The sequence below is a fragment of the Myotis yumanensis genome, unplaced genomic scaffold (assembly GCF_028538775.1).
Source record: "Myotis yumanensis isolate MYYU_CA2020_CCGP unplaced genomic scaffold, mMyoYum1.0.hap1 SCAF_17, whole genome shotgun sequence".
In the NCBI taxonomy this organism is placed as follows: Eukaryota; Metazoa; Chordata; class Mammalia; order Chiroptera; family Vespertilionidae; genus Myotis; species Myotis yumanensis.
Genome location: NW_027223768.1, coordinates 36,639,130 through 36,660,350, shown reverse-complemented (window position 1 = coordinate 36,660,350; position 21,221 = coordinate 36,639,130). Strand labels below are relative to the sequence as shown.

Sequence of the window (21,221 nt, the reverse complement as noted above, 5' to 3'; positions counted from 1 at the left end):
CGGGCACATCCCCAGTAGGGGGTGTGCAGGAGGCAGCTGATCAATGTTTCTCTCTCATCGATGTTTCTAACTCTCTATCTCTCTCCCTTCCTCTCTGTAAAAAGTCAATAAAATATATTTTTAAAAAAAGAAGATGAAAAGACAAGCTACAGACTAAAAGAAAATATCTGAAAATACATATTAAGAGTAGCAAGCAGAATATATTTATAATCTCTCACAACTAAATAAGAATCACTAGAAGAGATCCTCAATATTAGTAGTTATTAGAGAAACACAAATTAAAACCACTATGAGAATCCTCCACATACCTATTAGAATCTACACTAATAAAAGAGAAACATGGTAATTGGCATACGACCGCTACCCTTTTCATTGGCTAATCAGTGAGTATATGCAAATTAACTGTCAGCCAAGATGGCGGCCGGCAGCCAGGCAGCTGGAAGCGAGCATGAGGCTTGCTTGCTGCGGACTCCAACGTTCCCCGCCTGCCTTGCCGGCCTCTGAACTGGCAGTTTGAAACATTCTAACAAATATAGAAGCTAAACAAACGGCCGGGATCTCAGAGCTGAAGTTATACATTGTTTCGATTATAGAACTGCAAATAAACCAGCGGAAGCCTCAGAGCTAGAGCCAGAGCTAAAGCTGGCCCAGAATAAAAAAGAAAAAGAAAAAAAGGAGCGGTTGGGAGCTTCAGTTAATCACCAGCCTTAAGGCAGCCCTCAGCCCCTCACCCAGACTGGCCAGGCACCCCAGTGGGGACCCCCACCCTAAAGGGTGTGTGACCAGCTGCAAACAGCCATCATCCCCTCATCCAGGCTGGCCAGGCACCCCAGTGGGGACCCCCACCCTGATCCAGGACGCCCTTTAGGGCAAACCAGCCAGCCCCCAGGCCTCTATCCTATATAGTAAAAGGGTAATATGCCTCCCAGCACTGGGATCAGCAGAGCTGCGAGGCCTCCTGGCACAGGATCAGCATAACAGAGGGCAGCGCCCAAACCCCCTGATCGCCCTGCGGCTCCATGTGTGACAGGGGGCGGAGCCACAACCTCCCTATCCGCCCTGCTCTGTTCGTGACAGGGGAAGGCGCCCCAACCTCCTGATCAGCCCTGCTCTGTGCCTGATAGGGGGGAGCTCCCCAACCCCCTGATCGCCCTGCGGCTGTGTGTGACAGGGTGCGGCACACCAACCCCCTGATCGGCCCTGCTCTGTGTGTGACAGGGTAGAGCCATAACCTCTCCAGCGGCCCTGCCCTGAGTGTGACAGTGGCAGCGCCCCAACCCCGATTGGCCCTGCTCTGTGGGTGATAGAGGGTGGCGCCCCAACCCCCCTCCACAGGTCTTGCTCTGTGTGTGACAGGGTAGAGCCATAACCTCCCCATTGGCCCTGCCCTGAGTGTGACAGGGTGCAGCACCCCAACCCCCTGATCCGCCCTGCTCTGTGTGTGACAGGGGGTGGTGCTCCAGCTCCCCTATCGGCCCTACTCTGTGAGTGACAGGGGGGAGCTCCCCAACCCCCTGATCGACCCTGCTCTGTGCGTGACAGGGTACGGAGCCCCAACCCCCCTGATGGGCCCTGCTCTGTGAGTGACAGGGGGCAGTGCCCCAACCCCCTGATTGGCCCTGCTCTGTGCGTGACAGGGGGTGGCGCTGCAACCTCCCCATCGACCCTGCCTTGAGTGTGACAGGGGGCGGTGCCCCAACCCCCCAATCGGCCCTACCCTGAGCGTGACTGAGGGTGGCATCGCAACCTCCCGATCCGCCCTGCTCTGTGCATGACGGGGTGGCGCCCCAACTCCCCAATCGGCCCTGCTCTGAGCCTGACCAGGGGCTGCACCTAGGGATTGGGCCTGCCCTCTGCCACCCGGGAGCAGGCCTAAGCTAGCAGGTCGTTATCTTCCGAGGGGTCCCAGACTGCGCAAGGGCACAGGCCGGGTTGGGGGGAGGGGGAAAGAAATGAACTACTGATACATACAGCAACACGGTGGATCTCAAATATGCTATACTAAGTGAAAAAAAAAGCAAGATTCAAACAGCTACCTAATAAGATTCCATTTATAGCACAATCTGGAAAAGATAAACTATAGGGACAGAATGCAGACCAGTGGTTATCAGAGTTGGAGGAAGGGGTAGTAGGGAAGGGAATGACTACAAGCGGGAGAAAACTTTTTGGAATGATGAAAATGTTCTATGCTTCAATCATGGTGATACTGAGTAACTATGCATTTGTCAGAATCCATAATAGGTCACTGAAAAAAAGGGTAAATTTTACTCCATGTAAATCATACCTCAATAAATCTGATTGGAAAAAAGTGGAGGAAGGGAGATAAATCATGCCAAGTGTTAAACCCAACAATAAAAGAGACTAAATTTTCAAGGCTGTGATTATTATTGTTTTTAATCCTCACCCGAGGACATGCTTAGAGAGAGTAAGGGAGAGAAGGGGAAAGAGAAACATCGATGTGAGAAACACTTATTAGTTACCTTCCATATGCTCCCCTGGGGATCAAACCCACAACCCAGTTATGTGTCTTGACCAGGAATCGAACCGGCAACCTTTCAGTGCACAGGACAATGCTCAACTAACTGAGCCACTCCAGCTGGGCAAGGCTGTGATTATTAACAGAAGTTGACTCAAGTGGTCCATATGCTACAGTAACTGAGAGCAAAACGTCAGGTCTTCTTGTTTGAAAATGAAAGTGCAACCACATCTGAGGCAAGATGAATCCTAAACTCATAGTCTCCACCCCTATTTATTGTTGTTGGCAGCTAAGAATATCACAGCACTTCAAAGTAATCCTAGTGGCTGTACGATTAATATGTATAGTTATGCTTTTCATTTTTATTTTTTGAATTTCTCTCAAATTCATTTTAACTTGGAGTCTAGAATACCTGAAAAATGATTAACTCTACCTTACCTCATATCCAATGGAAACTTCACCATCTAAATATTAGTCCTTGATCTCTTCACTAAGCTCTGAGCTCTCAGTGTGTTCCCATGAGTTACATAATCCCAGCACTCTCCCAGGCCAGTCCAGCAGTCTTGCTGTGCATGCCTTCATTTTGCAGCTCAGGTGGCCCAACTCTCCTATACAGACACCCATATTTACATGAGACAAAGTTTCAGAATTTCCTCTGAAACTGAAAGATAATCTTAAAAAAATGCTTCAATTATTAGAAAGACAGATATCTGAGAGCCACACAGTCTTTTGGTTCCTCTTGAGAGGACAGATGTCCCATAACACTCATAACTGAACAGCTGTTCAGGGCTGATCTCCATCCAAAGTACAAATTTGCTTTTCAGTCCTAAGTCACACAGTCCATCTGGAATCAACCAGCCCTACTTCCCCACCCCAAATTTTTGTTTTCGAGCTGAAATGGCTCATTTTTTAAAATATATTTTTACTGATTTCAGAGAGGAAGGAAGAGGGAGAGAGAGATAGAAACATCCATGATGAGAGAGAATCATGGATCCGCTGCCTCCTGCAAGTCCCCCACTGGGGATCGATCCCACAACCCGGGCATGTGCCCTTGACCGGTCGAACCTGGGACCTTTCAGTTTGCAGGCCAACGCTTTATCCACTGAGCCAAACTGACTAGGGCATGATATGGCTCATTTTTAATTCATCCTCCTTACCTTACTATTTTTCTACTTAACAACAGACACTTCTACGAGCCAACTTTCCTGACTCCTCCTACCAGCCACTTTGCTAGCTTTTCATTTATGGAACCTGATTTACCCTGGGCACCCAGTCACGCAAATAATATAGTGTTTATTAATCAGACAGAGAACCCCAGGCACTGAAATTCAAAGAGATGACTCCCAGGAAGATGAAACTCATACAATATACATGTTTATGGGAAGGTGGGCCTTTAGTTCTGGGCCACTTTCTATTTAGTCTTTGGAGGAACTGAATATACTACACTGCTTCCTCTGGTAAACTGGAGAGAGGAGCAGAAAGAAACTATGAATGTTTCTGGATCAGGGAAATTAAACTCTATTCCTACTGTGCAAAAGATGACAACACAGGGCAACCCAACTGTACATCCAGCCGCCCTTGTTTATCCAAATTATAGGCATCTGGCACCACCCAGTGGCCCATCTGTACACAGACATGCTAGTAATACAACAATGTACAAGGCAATATAGGAGCTACAGATATGAACAAGGCAGTCACCACCCTTTTGTAGCCAATAGTCAATTAGAAAAATGAGCATACAACCAACTATACGAAATACATGTATCATTAAAAATAAATTTAAAATAAATATAATTCCAAAAAATGTATATATACACTTTGAATAATTATAAAGGCAGTGTTTATTTAAATATATTTCATTTTCAAAAGTGAGCTATCAGCTGTTAAAGTGCCTATACATTTTTTGGGGACACCCTGTACATATAATGCAGTTGCAGTTGATCAGAGGAAAGGATTATATTTAATTTCTGGGAGAAAGGAAAAGCTTCCATGGAGAAATTAGCTTTTAAGCTGGGCTTTGAAGGAAGGATAGGATTTTATTTTATTTCCTAAGATTTTTTCATTGATTTTCAGAGAAAGAAGAGGGGGAAGAGAGAGAGAGAGAGAGAGAGAGAGACAGAGACAGAGACAGAGACAGACACAGACATCAATCAGTCACCTCCTTCACAACCCTTCTTCCCCACCGGGGATTGACCCACAGCTGGGCATGTGACCTGACCCGGAATAGAATGGACAACCTTTCAGTGCACAGGTGGACACCCAACCAGGGCAGGAAGGATAGGATTTTAATGGATAGAGTTGAGAAATACATCCCACCAGCATTAGAATAGGCATAGGAAATGAAGAAACCTGGTATATTCAAGAAAATACATGTATAGTCTGGTTTGGCTAGATAGCGGGGTAGAGTTGATAAGTATAGAAGGTGCTCTAGCCAATGTGGTTGGAGTGTCATCAAGGGCTGGTGGGTTCGATTCCCGGTCAGGGCACATACCCAGGTTGCAGGTGTGACCCCTGGTCCGGATGAGTGTGGGAGTCAACCAATCAAGATTTCTCTCTCACTTAATGCTTCTCTCTCTCCCTCCTTCCCTCCCTCTAAGATCAATAAAAAATAAATAAATTATTTTTTAAAGTGTGGAAGGTGTATGTGTATTAGGCATCAGGAAGATTATTTTGTCAATGATAGTAAGATGGACTGAAATAGACAGAAAAGGAAGGAGAAACAAGTTTAAAAGCTAGTATTATTGTTGCCAAGGTAAGAAGCAATGAGAACCTGTCTTATGTTGATGGCAGAGGAAATTAAAAGGAGGAGATCAATGTGGAAAACATTATAGAGATAGAATTAATAGTATTTGACTCAATAAGCTGCTATAAAGCTCAAAAAATCAAAAAGACAAGTTTGAGCCTAGGTTCCTAGAGGAAATCCAGTGCCATAAATGAGAAGATTGCATGTGGGGGAAGATATGAATTTTATTTTAATTATATTTAAAATCTAAGCTGACATGTCAGCAATGTAGAGGAAAACCAATATAGGTCTGAACCTTGATAAATAAATTGGGGCCAGAGATACAAACTTGGAAATTATTTGTACCGAGCAGCTTCAAAATCAAATACCTTTAAATTACACCTCACTTTAAAAATAAGCAAATACACAAAATTCACCATAGCTAAGATTTGGAAACAGCCTAAGTGCCCATCAGCAGATGAGTGGATTAAAAAACTGTGGTACATTTACACAATGGAATACTATGCTGCAGTAAAAAAGAAGGAATTCTTACCATTTGCAACAGCATGGATGAAACTAGAGAGCATTATGCTAAGCGAAATAAGCCAGTCAGAGAAAGATACATAAATATCACATGATCTCACTCATATGTGGAATATAATGAACAACATAAACTGATAAACACAAACAGATCCAGAGATAGAGAAGCATAAATCAGACCGTCAAACCTCAGAGGGAAGGTAGGGGAGAGTGGGGGTAATGGGAAAAGATCAACCAAAGGACTTGTATGCATGCATATAAGCCTAACCAATGGACACAGACACCAGGGGGTTGAGGGGGGGATAAGGACACATTTGTAATACCTTAATCAATAAAGAAAATAATAAGCAAATAGCCCTGGCCTGTGGGTTCAATTCCAGGTCAAGGGCAAGTACCTGGGTTGCAGGTTGGATACCCGGCCCGTTTGTTTCGCCAGGGCACCTGCAGGAGGCAAAAAATTGACATGCCTCACTTACATCCCTTACATTGATAACTCTCTCTCTCTCCCTCCCTTGGTCCCTCCCTCCTTCCTTTCCATTCTCTAAAAATCAATGGAAAAAATGGGTGAGGATTAACAAAAATAAATAAAAAATAAGGGGAATAAATAAAAATAACAAATTAAGTACCCAAGAAAGCTCTGAGAATAAAGTCCAAAGAAAGAATCTCGGGGGAATACCTACCTCTAGGAAAAAGAAAGGAAAGGGAGACAGAAAGGCACAGGGAAGTAGAAAGAATACCTCGAGTGTTAAATGCTGTGGATGTCAAGAGATAAAAAGGTTTCAAGAAGATGGGGATGGTCCATGTTGCAAATGCTACAGAAAAGTACAGAAACATGTATACTAAGAAAAGGCTGTAAGAGTCAAACAACTTTCCTATGGAATTACCTGTTACTGAATAAGAATCCTGGTTTTTTTCCTTGAGAGCCATAAAAGGATTCAGCTATCTCTTCAGTTTAGTTAAGTCCGTTAAGATGATTTCCTTAGCCCTAGCCGGTTTGGCTCAGTGGACAGAGTGTCAGCCTGGGGACTGAAGGGTCCCAGATTCAATTTCAGTCAAGGGCACATGCCCAGGTTGTAAGCTCGATCCCCAGTAGGGGGCGTGCAGGACACAGCCGATCCATGATTCTCTTTCATCATGGATGTTTCTCTCTCTCTCTCTCCCCTTCTTCTCTGAAATCAATTTTATATATATAAAAAGATTTCCTTAGCCAGAGAACCAAGATGGCAGCATGGTTAAACACTGGTACTCATCACCTCCCACAAACCACATCAAAATTACAGGACAACCACCAATAAGAACCACCTGAAGTCTGGCTAAATGGAAGTCCTACAGCTAGAGAAGAAAGCACATTGAGACTGGTTGGAACAGGCTGATCCAACTCCCACATGTGGCATTTCTTTAGTCGGGAGGTATATCTCCAAGGTCTCCCATGAGATGCAAGGGGGCCCAGCCCCACACCAGACCCCCAGCCCAGTGTTCCAGAACTGGGAAGAGAAGTCCCCATAACTTGGGTCTGTAAAAATCAGTGGGGATTATGGCTCAGTGACACAGAGGCTGCGGGAGTCCCAGGTGTTCCTCTTAAAGGGCCCACACACCATCATACATGATCTCAATTCCTCTAAGTTCCTGCACTGGGAGGCAGCTTTGGGAGAATCCAGGGACATGTGGGGAGGAACTGGACCGTCTGGCATTGGGGCAGGAACTCAGAGGCGGCTTTCTCCCAGACAGGGGTTCTCGCAGGGGTCATTGTTCCTGTGCTGGGACCTCCCCCATTGCAGAGCTGATTGGCAGCCATATCTGAGTTTCCATTAGCATGGCCCACACTGTTGGCTCTGCCCTGGTGATTCTCTGAGACCCTGCCCCATCCAGTTTGCAGGCCCACCCAAGCTGTTTGCAGCTGCTTTTCCATATCAATGGCCTGTCCTGGCTCAGGCTTTAGACTTTCCTAAAATCTCTTAAATAAGCAGCAGCTAGAGTCAATAAAAGGCAAGACCTAGCACCAGCATGCCTTGTCTCACAGCTAGGCCTCACCTGGGCACTTCCTAACCCAATACAAATAGCAGTCATCTGTAGACCACTCTGTACCTCCTGGCAGATGGCCCCAGACAGTGACTGACTTTGCATTCCCCAGAGGCCCCAGAGCCAGTACACCCAGTGGACACCTTCAGACCATACCAGATTACAACTCTACACATCCACAAGAGAGACACTCAAGGGGCAGACTCAGTAAGCACCAAAGCTCCACTGAGGCAAATCCTGCTCCATAGGGGTGTCTCCTGCACAGCAGCTCTTCTGTTGTAGACACAGTTGGTCCTCACAGCCAACTGGCCTGGAGGCCAATTCCTCAGTGAAGCCAATTCTCCCAGTGACGCCAATCAAGGCTCGACTACAAGACTGTGCACACAGCCCACACAGGGGCGCACCTAGAGTGCCCAGCTCAGGTGACTGGGGAGGCTGAGCCACTGGGCTATATAGGACACCTATTAGACAAGTCCACTCTATCAATTCCAGGGAACATAACAGCTCTACCTAATACATGGAAACCAACACATGGAAGGAGCCAAAATAAGGAAACAAAGAAACATGTTACAAATGAAAGAAATGGAAACAAGCAAGCTACTAGACACAGAGTTCAAAACAATGGTTATAAAGTTACTCAATGCCCTAACCGGTTTGGCTCAGTGGATAGAGCATCGGCCTGCAGACTGAAGGGTCCCAGGTTCGATTCCGGTCAAGGGCACATACCTTGGTTGCAGGCACATCCCCAGTAGGAGATGTGCAGGAGGCAGCTGATCGATGTTTCTCTCTCATCGATGTTTCTAACTCTCTATCCTCTCCCTTCCTCTCTGTAAAAAATCAATAAAATATATATATTTAAAAAAAAAAAAATAATAAAGTTACTCAAGGATCTTAATGAGAGCTTCAAGGAACTTAGTGAAACTTTCAAGGATCTTAGTGAGAATGCCAAAAACATGAAAAAGGACCAGTCAGAAATTGAGCATACACTAACCGAAATAAGGAGATTCAGGGATTCAACATAGAGTACAGGATTCTGAGAATCAAATCAATTATTTAGAATATGAGGAATCAAAAAACACCCAATCAGAAGAGCAAAGAGAGCCCAGCTGGTGTGGTTCAGTGGTTGAGCATTGACCAATGAACCAGGAGGTCGCAGTTGGATTCCTGGTCAGGGTACATATCTGGGTTGCGGGCTCGATCCCCAGTGTGAGGCCTGCAGGAAGCAGCCAATCAATGATTCTCTCTCATCATTGTAATTTAAAAAAAAAGAAAAGGAAAAAAAATCCAATAATTTGAAGATAGTTAAGGAGCCTCTAGGACAACTTCAAGCATACCAACATTTGCATTTGGGGGTGCCAGAAGGAGAAGAAAGAGAGCAAGATATTGAAAATCTATTTGAAGAAATAATGACAGAAAACTTCGCCCTACCTGGTGAAAGAAAAAGACTTACAAGTCCAGGAAACACAGAGTCCCAAGTAAGAGGAACCCAAAGAGGCCCATACCAAGACACATCATAATTAAAATGTCGAGGGTTAAAAACAAAGAGAGAATCTTAAAAGCAGCAAGAGAAAAGCAGTTAGTTTCCTACAAGGGAGCACTCACAGACCTGCCAGCTGATTTCTCAACAGAAACGTTATAGGCTAGAAGGGAGTGTCAAGAAATGTTCAAAGTGATGGAAAGTAAGTACCTACAAACAAGATTACTCTACCTAGTAAAGCTATCATTTAGAATTGAAGGTCAGATAAAGAGCTTCACAGTAAGAAAAAGCTGAAGGAGTTCACCACCATCAAACCAATAATCATGAAATGTTGAAGGGTGTTCTTTAAGAGGAAAAAGAAGAAAAAAAAGATTAAAAATATGAATAAGCCGAAGCCGGTTTGGCTCGGTGGATGGAGCGTCAGCCTGCGGACTGAAAGGTCCCAGGTTCGATTCCGGTCAAGGGCATGTACCTGGGTTGCGGGCACATCCCCAGTGGGAGATGTGCAGGAGGCAGCTGATCGATGTTTCTCTCTCATCGATGTTTCTAACTATCTCTCTCCCTTCCTCTCTGTAAAAAATCAATAAAATATATTTTTTAAAAAATATGAATAAAAAGGCAACAAATTCATATATATCAACAATTGAATCTAAAAATCAAAATAAATGAACAAGCAATCTAATGAACAAAATAAACTGATGAATAAAAAGGAATCAGAGGCATGGAAACATGGAACAGACTGACGAATCTCAGAGGGAAGGAGGGTGGGAAGGGGTGGGAAGAGATTAACCAAAGATCTTATATGCATACATGCATTACCTATAGACACAGGCAACAGGCTGGTAAAGGCCTGGGTCGGGGCAGGAACCGAGTGGATGGATATTATGGTGGAAAAAAGGAGGGACATCTGTAGTACTCTCAACAATAAAGATTTAAAAGAAAAGATTACTTCCTTAAAAAACTCACTGGCCGCCCTGACCAGTTTGGCTCAGTGGCTAGAGCGTCGGCCTGTGGACTGAAGAGTCCCAAGTTCAATTCCAGTCAAGGGCATGTACCTTGGTTGCGGGCACATCCCCAGTAGGGGGTGTGCAGGAGGCAGCTGATCGATGTTTCTCTGTCATCAATGTTTCTAACTCTCTATCCCCCTCCCTTCCTTTCTAGAAAAAAAAATCAATAATAATAATTTTAAAAAAACCTCACTGGCCTACTAATTAATCATAACCTGAGACCCACCTATATATATAAAAGCCTAAGTGACCACTGTTCAAATGGTCACTATGATGCGCACTGACCACCAGGGGGCAGACGCTCAACGCAGGAGCTGCCCCTGGTGGTCTGTGTGCTCCCACAGGGGGAGCGCTGCTCAGCTGACCAACAGGTGCCAGATGCCAGCCGTGAGCCCAGTGAGCTCAGCTGCGAGAGCTTCTCCCTCGAACAATCCCCCTGCATGCCCCTCCCCCATCCAGACTGGGACCAGGACCAGGACTGACTGGGCGCAAGTCCACGGCCGCTTCTTGGTCATAGGCACAGGGAGACCGCAGTCGAGTGGCAGCGAGCCTACTGAGTAGTGGGATGAGCAGGAGCTGTGAGGCGCCTGGCCCAGGCTTGGGCTCCTCCCCAGCTGCCTGCTGCTTCACACACTACTACATCCCTTGTGGGATGCTGGACTGCCGGTTTCGGCCCGATCCCTGCAGGCCATGCAAAGGGACCCCACTGGTGCACAAATCCGTGCACCGGGTCTCTAGTATTTAAATAATTAAAAAATGTTTTTATTCACATTGTCATTTGGAAAGTATATAGACATTTTTATATAATTCCATAGTTTTATAATTTATATACTTTTATAAAAAATACTAAATTCTATTTTTCACTTCATTGAAGAGACTGTTTTAAAAGATAGCATATAGCCCTGACCCGTTTGGCTCAGTGGATGGAGGTCAGCCATTGGACTGAAAGGTCCCAGGTTTGACTCCAGTCAAGGGCATGTACCTTGGTTGCGGGCAGCATCCCCAGTGGGGGTTGTGCAGGAGGCAGCTGATCAATGTTTCTCTCTCATCGATGTTTCTAACTCTCTATCCCTCTCCCTTCCTCTGTAAAAAAATCAATGAAATATATTTTAAAAATAAATAAAAATAAAAGATAGCATATAATCCTATCTAATACATGGTAATTGACCATACCTTCGCTACACCTCCCATGAGCAATCAGCGCGATATGCAAATTAACCGCCATCGTTGTTGGTGGTTAATTTGCATACTGCAGGCAGGGCGGGTCAGCGCCATCCCGCCTGCCCCGCCGCCATCCGGGCCTGTTATCTGTGACCCGGGGCAGCGTGCATCCGGTGTGCAACTCGACCCAGGGCGGCCGGGCGGGCAGCAGCGATCCGCCGGCCCGCCCAGGCGTCCCATGTGCGACCGGACCCAGGGCGGCGGGGCGGGACAGTGTGGCTCCTGTCACCCCAGCTTCCTAATCACAGCTCTCCTGGGGGCCTAAGCCTTTAGTCGGACATCCCCCAAGGGCTCCCTGGCTGCCAGAAGGATGTCTGACTGCAAGCTTAGGCTTGATTCCCTGGGGAGTGGGCCTAAGTCAACAGGTGGACATTCCCCAAGGGGTCCTGGACTGCAAATGGGCGCAGGCCAGGCTGAGGACCCCCCCGCCCCCTCTAGTAAAAAATAAGTAAGTTAAATAAAATAGACAGCATATAAAAAGAAAGGACAGCATACGGTATAAAAGAAAGAGCTTTAGTATCAGTTAGACCTGGTTTTGAATTCTACTTCTACCATCTACTTTAGAGGGTTTTAAAAAATATATACATATGTATATATATTTGAATATATTTTTAATGATTTCAGAGAGGAAAGGAAAAGGAGAGATATTAACATCAATGATGAGAATCACTGATTGGCTGCCTCCTGCATGCCCCCTACTGAGGATCAAGCCCACAATCCGGGCACGTGCCCTTAACCAGAATCTAACCTGGGCCCCTTTGGTTTGTAGGCCAATGCTCTACCCACTGAGCCAAACCAGCTAGGGCCTTAATATGCTTTTATTGTAGTTTATTTCTTTTTTGTAAAAAGCGATGTCATTATCCTGCAGAAGTTAGTTTAGAGGATTAAAAGCAATGTTTGCAGCCTGTACTTCGCATTTATACTATTTATTCCTAGCCTCTCAACCTTGGTTCCAGATTGCATTTCCTAGAGAACCTGGGATTGCCTGCCACTCAGCAATGATCCTACAAACATTATATGGAACTTTGGATATAGTCCCAAGTCCTTATCTGCTTAACTGCTCTCACTGGCCTTTTAAAGAATTCAGAGGCCTCTGTTAACATCTTCTTTTGAGCATATTCACGTCCTATGAACTAGGGTAAAGCAACATACCCAAGAACCCACAATATAAGCCTCCTTTCTTAAAAGTTGAGAGGAGAGCCAAGATGAGAACTTCAAAGCAACCACACCACAGATGATGAGGAGGAAGATAAGGAAGGCCTGCATCAACTATCCTATGAACAAGGAAATTTGTTCCCCCTTTGGATGGATGCCTTCTCTTCCTGTTGGTAATACCAAATGCCTCCAGTGTTTAGTTTATTGGCTTTGGTTCCAATAATAGTATTTCAGTATGTTAAGAATTCATTCTAACCCATCAATGCTATCTCCAGCTGTAGAGCTAAGGAACTTTTTATAACGGTTAAGCCCATTTATCTCAATTTAAATGATTCTAAGGAAAATCCATTGACTAAGGAAATTCCATTGTGTTTCCACTATAAAATGATTTACTTTCACATCAAAATCCAGTATTACCAGTTTTTGCCATTCACATTTCAAATCTTCTTGAGCCCTAGCCAGTTTTGTTCCATGGATAGAGTATCAGCTGTGGACTGAAGGGTCCCGGGTTTTATTCAAGGGCACATACCTCAGTTGTAGGCTCAATTCAATTTCCAGCCCTGGTCGGGCACGTGCGGGAAACAATCAATCGATGTGTCTCTCTCTGTTTCTTGCTCTCTGTCTCTCCCTCTCCCTTCCACTCTCTCTAAAATATCAATGGAAAAATATCCTCAGGTGATGAGTAACAAAAAAAATATATTTTTTTCCCCTCAAATCGCTGGAAAGGACACTAGAGAGAGTGGTGATACGCCAAAGGAACAATTTATAATGAAACAAAGAAAGGCTAAAAACATCAAGAAGTGCCCTCCTACCTGCACTCAGAGGGCAGAGTTAAATAAGGTGAAAATATACCTGATAATGGTACCGCTTAAAGGACACTAGAGAACTATGTCCTCTTGGCTACCACTAGAGCTTTCCAGATGGCTAAGGAAAACCAAGAACAAAAAAAGGACTTGTGAGATAACTTCACATTAGAACTTGGCCAGACTTCCTTAAACAGTATCCTCACAGGGTAAGAGCAAATACCTAACCTCTCAAATATAATGATGAAAATTTTTGCAATAACCCAATCCATTAGACATACCACATTTCATTAAAAGATGCCATCTCTGTCATATTAATCATGGCCCACGCCCTACATGCAAACTCGAGACAGATTAAATTCATTAATTTATCTCTAACATACACATTCCTGGGGTCAAGGTAGTACTTGATAAATTGGGCTTCTGGCTCAGAAACTGTGTTTTGTAGGGGTAGAGATATAAAAAAAAATGCTATAAATAAGTGACCAATTCATAAAATTCATCACACTAATTTTCAAAAACTGCTCAAGGACTTTCTTCTCACTCCAAGACAAGAATAGCTGAATAAGTAAATAAGAACAGGTAGTCCCTTTTTCTGACCAACTTTAATAGTAATGAAGATTCTTTTTTGTTGTTGTTAATCCTTACCTGAGGATATATTTTTTCCCATTGATTTTTAGAGAGTCGAAGGAAGGGAGGGAGGGAGGAGGGCAAGAAAGGGAGGGAGGGAAAGAGGAACATTGATGTAGAGAGATACATGGATTGGTTGCCTCCTGCACAAGCCCTGACTGGGGCTGGGATCCAATCTGCAACTCAGTATATGCCCTTGACCTGGAATTGAACCCACAAACCTTTGGTGGGCAGACCAATGCTCTAACCACTGAGCACACCACGGGGAAGGTAGGTCCAGGGTGAAGATTCTTGTGCATATTCACAAAAACCAAAGATAAAGTTTTCAATATGACTGTTACATCTAAAAGCATTGACATTTGTCTCAGAAATTAAGATATGCATAGTCACTACCTCCATGCCTGTTGCTGATTCAATTGTTTCAATTGCCTGGGTTCCAAATGGGTAAGAGTAAATAACAGATTATCTTGCCTCACTGATAATCTGTTTAAAAATAAAGCTAATTCAATCTTAAAAACTAACTCTTAACACTGATGTTATGCAATAAAAAGCTCTGTTTGGCTGTCTTTTACAATCTGGACATTTCCTAGACATGTTTAGAGTAACTTTCTTACAGTAGATAATATCCAGAAATAAATAATACTCACTAAAAACAAAGTTTAACTAGTCACTTCATGATTTTAAAAGCCTGTAACTCACTGATGGAATACAGGACCACAGAGTGTGAAACTGATCATCTCAGGCTCCCACAACAGGGCACACTTCTAATGGAACGTCTTCCACTCGCGGTGTCCCATTTGCTTTTGAAATGCCAGTACTGTTTTAAACTGGCAACAAAAGGGCTGCTTTTTTCCGGCTCTCTGAAGACAGGCTTCTGTCCTGGGTTGATCCTAGTCAACACTAAGGATCACAGCACTGGGACTGAATTTTACACATTTAATAGAGTGCTGTATTAAATGCCCTGTCAGGTTGGGAACTAAGGTCACAAGCATACCTAGCCTTCCACTTCAGCCATGCTAGGAAATTCTTCCTAATAAAATGGAACAATTCTTATGCAACACCATGAAATATAAAATATCTTCAGAATATGTGAAATCCTTGGGGGGATGGAGCAGGGATGGAGAATTCTTATCTAGCACATAGAATAATAAGGAATAGTCAAAATTGTGCCCCTCAAACATATTTCCTTTTTCCACTCTTTCCCAACAAAGACCTAAAAATCTTCTAAAAATACAAATAATAAAAATGTAATCTCACCACTCTCCATCCCAAGTCTTTATCTTTCAATGGAGAGAATTTAGATCCTGCTTGATGTTAATGCAAGTTGATCAACTCTAAGTTGATCCCTGGCTTGAATATAATTGCTTTCATCACAATGTAATCAACACTTTTTTAATATGCAGTTTTATTGATTTCAGAAAGGAAGAGGGAAAGAGAGAGAAACATCAATGATGAGAAAGAATCATTGATCTCAGCTGCTTCCTGCCTGTCCCCTACTGGGGATCGAGCCCACCAGGGGAACTCAGGACCCTTCAGTCCACAGGCTGATGCTCTATCCACTGAGCCAAACCAGATAGGGCTAATCAACACTTTCTAAATTTTCATGTGGCCTTCCCTACTCCAAAAAGGCATGGAAGAAAAGCCAGCAGGAGAAGGTTAAAAACTTTTCATTTGTGCTATCATATTATTAAGATGGTCCAACTGGGGAGGTGAAATAAAAAACTCTGTATTCCTAACCTCCTAGTTCAGATTCACTTCAGAAAGAAAGGAGACCTTTTCACGGTCTAGTTCTTTGATAATCTATTGATGAGGATCACTGCAGAGCCCAACAACTAGGGAAAACAACAACATATTCCCTCCATGGCAAAAGGAAAAGGCCTAAGAGGTAGCTAGAGCAGAGGTGGTGAACCACACTGAAGCAGGAAAGGAAGGAATTACAGGCATTGTGGTGCTTCACAGATGTTGCATTTTTTACAAATTGAATGCAAGACCCTTCACCAGCAAAAAGAGTACAATTCACTTCACAGCAATACTGCCCTGCTGCAGTGTTCTGGAACTGAACCACCAGTATCTTGAGGTGCCTGTGCAATACTTGTGTCAACTCTGGTCAGGTACACTAATAGACACACCAAGAGGGAGGAAGCAATGAACAAAGAAAACTTACAGATATTCAGTTTAAGAATGCATTTAGAGATATACATACACCTACATCTAATATTCCCCTGTCCTCTGGTCTTGAACTAACCTGAATCATGTTCAATAGACAACCCTGGTTGGGCACAAAGTAACATCTAAGCTGACCAATTAAGAATGAATTGAAAAAAATAACCAGGAAAACATGTTTAAAGGCAAAATACAGAGAGATGTAAACTAGTGTATAACTTATTCTAAGCCATATCAATGATGTGTACAGAAAATAGAAAAAAAAATGTGTCTATCATGTGCTAGCCATAATTTAGAGATGTATATAGGTTCCTTCATGCAATACTAACAGTGGGAAGTGGTATGTATCCCATTTTTAGAGATGTGAAAACGAAGGGAGAAGTTTAAATAACATGCCCAAGGTCTAAATCTTAGTACAGTATTTAAACACACGTCTTCCAGCTCTAAAGCTGTACTTTCCCCTTTATATCTTACTGATACGCCTAGGTACCACAAATAATAATCTTATTCCAGTTCATAATGAGCATTTTCTAATTAGAACAGGATGTGAAATAAAACTCACCAGTGTCACACTCAACCTTTTCTACTGCAAATCAGAGATATTAAGAGTCAGCCAGTTCCTGTCACATCCCATAAACTCCCACCACAGGGCTATTCTCTGCTTCTCGAAACCCAAGAATCTTACAAAAATCACACTGACAAGTACGTTCTGACTTCCCACCCTGGCTCCTGCTGCTGCCTGCTGCTCTGTTTTTTAACCCAAAATTTACGACCTCCTCAAGAGCTGGAATTCGGAGGTGAACCGAACCCAGACACCAACGGAAGGCAGCATTCGGCTCTGGGTGCCAAGCAGCTAACTGTTCTCCTCTAAAGAGCAAGAAAGGACGGCCCAAAACTAATTCGCAGCTTTTAACAGTGTAGGAAACACGATCCACACGCAGGCAAAGCACAATGCAAATGAGGCAGACACATTCCCTTCTAGGCTTACCGGGGTTTGGAAGACACACAGCAAGAGTTTACGACAGAGTCAGCAAGTCCAAGGCCCACTGAGCTCATTGGAGTAATTCAGCCAGGGCTGGAACGCGGTCCCACACGGTCCCCCGACCCCGGGACCCGGAATCCAAACGCTCAGCGCCCACTCACCTTCCCTCCTCTCCCGCCGCACGAAGGGCCAGGCTCGGCTCCGAGAACACGGCTCTCGTAGACTCACGGAAGGACTGAGAAACAGGAAAGTTTAAGTGGCAAAGGGGTCTCTTCCACCAGACACAGTAAAAAATATATAAGTACATTTTTAACATGTTTTTAGACCTCTCCCGAGCTATTTAATTGATCTAATGCCGGCTACTCAGTCAATAACCTACAAACATAGTTCCAGAAACAAAACGAGCCCGGCAAGGATCCTCCCCGCTCCACGGACATGTCAAAAGTCACTTCGCAGGAAAACCGGAGTCTCTTCGCCCCGAACGAACCCACCCCCCCGCCGCCCGAGGAGAAGCCAGCGCGCAGGGGGAGGGGTGGGTCCCGGGGAGAACGTGATCGCTCCAGCGCCGGTTTGTTTACAGACTCCAGGCACAGCCATGAGTCAGAAATTCAAGCCACCGGGCGCTTTCCAGCGAACCGGGCCCCGGGAGGACCGTTCTCCGGTGTCCCGAGGACCCGGGGGTGCGGGGAGGCCAGCGACGGGAATTCTGTGACGAAGGGGACGGGACCAGCCGGCAACAACTGCCTCCCGGGTCCTCGGACCTCGGCCTCCCGGGTGAGGTGCTGGGCCCGAGAACCCGGGATGCGGGGTGGGGGGAAGAGGGGGCGGAGGGGGAGGGGAGCTAAGGGGGGTATCGCGCGGGGCCCCCGAGGGGACTGGGAGGCCAGGGCGAGCCGCGTCCCCCCGATCTCCGGGGGGGAGAGCCCACAAGCGGGTCGTCGCCCGAAGAGGCAAGACGTCCCTGGAGGGTGGGGGGTCAGGCCCTGGAGGGCAGTTCCGGGGTTGCCGGGAGGAAAGGGCAGCCAGTCCTTCCTGCAGAGACTCGGCTCCGGGGAGGGAGAAGCCCTGAGCCCTGGGCTGGGAAACGAGCCCCGCTATCCTGAGGGGAAACGGACAGGGCAGAGTGGCAGGCCAAGCCGGAACGAGGCACGGACCAGGTCGGTCGGGGGTGGGGGGGGTGTCCGGCTGGGGCAGTTACAAGCACGGGAGCCGGCGGGGCTCAGCAGCCCGCTTCCCGCCTCGGGTCATCCTGCTAGCAGCTGCTCCAACGGTCCCAGGCCCGGCCGTCCCGTCCACTGCCGCCACCAACGCCGCCGCCATCTTACACTGGCCAGCGGCCGCCGCCACCGCCGCCTCCGCGCTCTGCGCCTGCGCCTGCGCTGCCACGCTTTCCGGCCCCGTTTGCGACGATCTGCCGTGGAGAAGCCGGAGGGGAGAGTGGTCGCGCGAGCTCTCGGCTCCCCAACCTCCTCGAAGGACGCGTGAGGGGCGGGGCTTACGGCCAACGGAAAACACGACGGCGCGCGTGCGCATTGCCGAGGAGGCAAAGTTGATTTTTTTCCAGTTCTCGGAGGGTCGCGCATACCGCTCGGGACACGCAAGGCAGATCTGAGTTAGCGGCCTCCCTGAGTGGGGGTGGAAATAAAATGTATTTCTAATGGGCTGCAGGCAACCTTCCGGGCGACCTCCATTTCTGCCCTGTTTCTGAATACTGGGAACAAGCAGTTCTCTCGCCAGATTTTTTCCAAAAACCCGATTTCCTTTGAGGACTATTTCCATAAGTGGTTTCTATATCTTCGAGGCCCACTTCACCCCGAGAGCCTCCGTGTATCCATTTTTAAAGAAGGGGATCGGAGCCTTGACTTGTAGCTCTTTCTCTGAAGTGGGGTGGGATATTGAGGGTTCCCAAGAATGGGCCCAGGAGTGCATACTCTGCTTCCTAAGAGAAAGCATGTAGGAGACCCCTGACAAGGTTGCCCCCGCCTCCCCGGGTGGAGGATTTTTGATCAAAAGGCCAGGGTGCGAGAATCTGACCTCGCCTCCCGTACCGCTACCCTCCACGATAAGTCATCACTTAGACTGTTGCAATAGACACCTAGCAGGTTTGTCTACTTCCACTACTGTCCTAGTTAAACATAGGGCAGCTAGGGTGTCCTTTTAAGCTGTAAGTCAGGTCAAAACTTTCAAGCTGCTCATGACACAGTAAGGATCAAAGTGATCACAGTAGCCTGTACCACAGGCTTACAGGATCTGGCACCTATTTCTCTGACTTCTCCCCCGCTGCCTACCTCTACTCTAGCCTTGTTGGCCTTTGGTGTCACTCCAGCGGAAGCATGTTCCAGCCCGGGCTTTTGCACTTGTTTTCTTTTTTTTAAAATATTCATCTAGCCCTAGCCGGTTTGGCTCAGTGGATAGAACCTCCCACTGAAGACTGAAGGGTCCCAGGTTGGATTCCAGTCAAGGGCACATGTCTGGGTTGCGGGCTCCATCCCCAGTAGGGAGCGTGCAGGAGGCAGCCAATCAATGATTCTCTCTCAGCATTGATGTTTCTCTCTCTCCCTCTCCCTTCCTCTCTGAAATCAATAAGAATATATATTTTAAAAAATGTTCATCTAAGATTGTTTTCTTCAGATATTAGAAGTGCAAATGACTTTGATATGTTGTTCTTGTATCCAGCAATCTTGCTAAACTTTCTAATTCTAATAGTTTATTTGTAGATTCCTTTGGGTTTCCACATATACAATTACAGTATACTAATTAAGAACACTGGTTTCATTTCATTTATTTTGGGGCCAAAACCAAGCTTTTCCTCCATCACCCCCACCTCCTACCCCTTTGGCAGTCATCAACTTGTACTCTATAAGTCTTTTTCTGTTTTGTGGTATTTGTTGTTGTTTTTCAGATTCCACATATAAGTGAAATAATATGGTATTTGTCTTTCTCTGACTTATTTCACTTAGCATAATACCCTGTAGGTCCATTCATGTTGTAGCAAATGGCAAAATTTCGTTCTTTTTTATTGCTGAGTAATATTCCATTGTTTGTATACCACATCATCCATTCATCTATTAATGAACACCTAAGTTACCTCCATATTGTGAGTAATGCTCCAGTGAACACAGGTGTGCATATATCTTTTCAAATTGGTCTTTTTGTTTTCTTTGGATAAATTACCCAGAAGTGGAATTGCTGGGTCATATGGTGGCTCTATTTTTAATTTTTTGAGGAATCTCCAAAATGTTCTCCATAGTGACTACACCAAGTTACAATCCTACAACAGATCTTTACTGGACTTGAGCTCTCCACTTAATCTCCACAAATCTCTACTCAAATACTGCCTGAAGCAGCTCTTGACCATTCCAACTAAAATGATACCTTTTACACACACACACAAAGAAAGGAAAATGGTACCCTACACCACCACCCTCCTGTATCCTCTTACTCTGCATTTTTTATTTATAACATTTACAAATATACACTTATTGATTTTTAGGGAGAGAGACCTCAATGGGAAAGAGAAATATCCTGCACAACCACCACCAGGGATTGAGCCCGCAACCCAGGCATGTGCCCTGACCAGGAATCGAACCGGCAACCTTTCCATGCATGGGATGACGTCCAACCAACTGAGTCACACTGGCCAGGGCTTTCATAACATGTTTTTACCTGTAACATTTAACGTATAATTACATATTTTAATCTAAATATATATTAGAATAAAACTCTGTGAGGGCCGGGTCTTTGTCATCTTTGTAACCCAACCATCTATAAGAGTGCTAGAACACAAAGTAACTATCGAATGCACTACCATTCCATTCATTTATTCTATCCAACAACTACTGAATTCCTACTACATGTAAGGTCCTGTTCTAGGTGCTGCGTATTCAAAGAACAGTAAGGAAAGCAACAGAGCATGTAGGAAATTAGTTTAGAGAAACAAGACGGGGGTCAGATGAATTATGGACTTATAGAACCAAGGAAAGGACTTTGGATTTTACCCTAGGAGTGCTAGGAAACCATGGAGGG

General features: G+C 45.3%; 1 protein-coding gene across 4 annotated transcripts in view; it reads right to left on the bottom strand.

The window, feature by feature from the left end:
- Positions 1-18,626, bottom strand: part of DCAF8 (DDB1 and CUL4 associated factor 8) — a 46,067-nt gene extending 27,441 nt beyond the window's left edge. Inside the window, exons 1-2 of one of the 4 annotated variants that reach the window (XM_070397427.1) lie at positions 18,521-18,626; positions 17,357-17,430 (exon numbers count right to left, since the gene is read on the bottom strand). The gene's annotated coding sequence lies outside the window, so the exon portion shown is untranslated. The other 3 variants (XM_070397425.1, XM_070397428.1, XM_070397424.1) reach the window with 3 other exon arrangements.
- Positions 18,627-21,221: the final 2,595 nt, after the last annotated feature.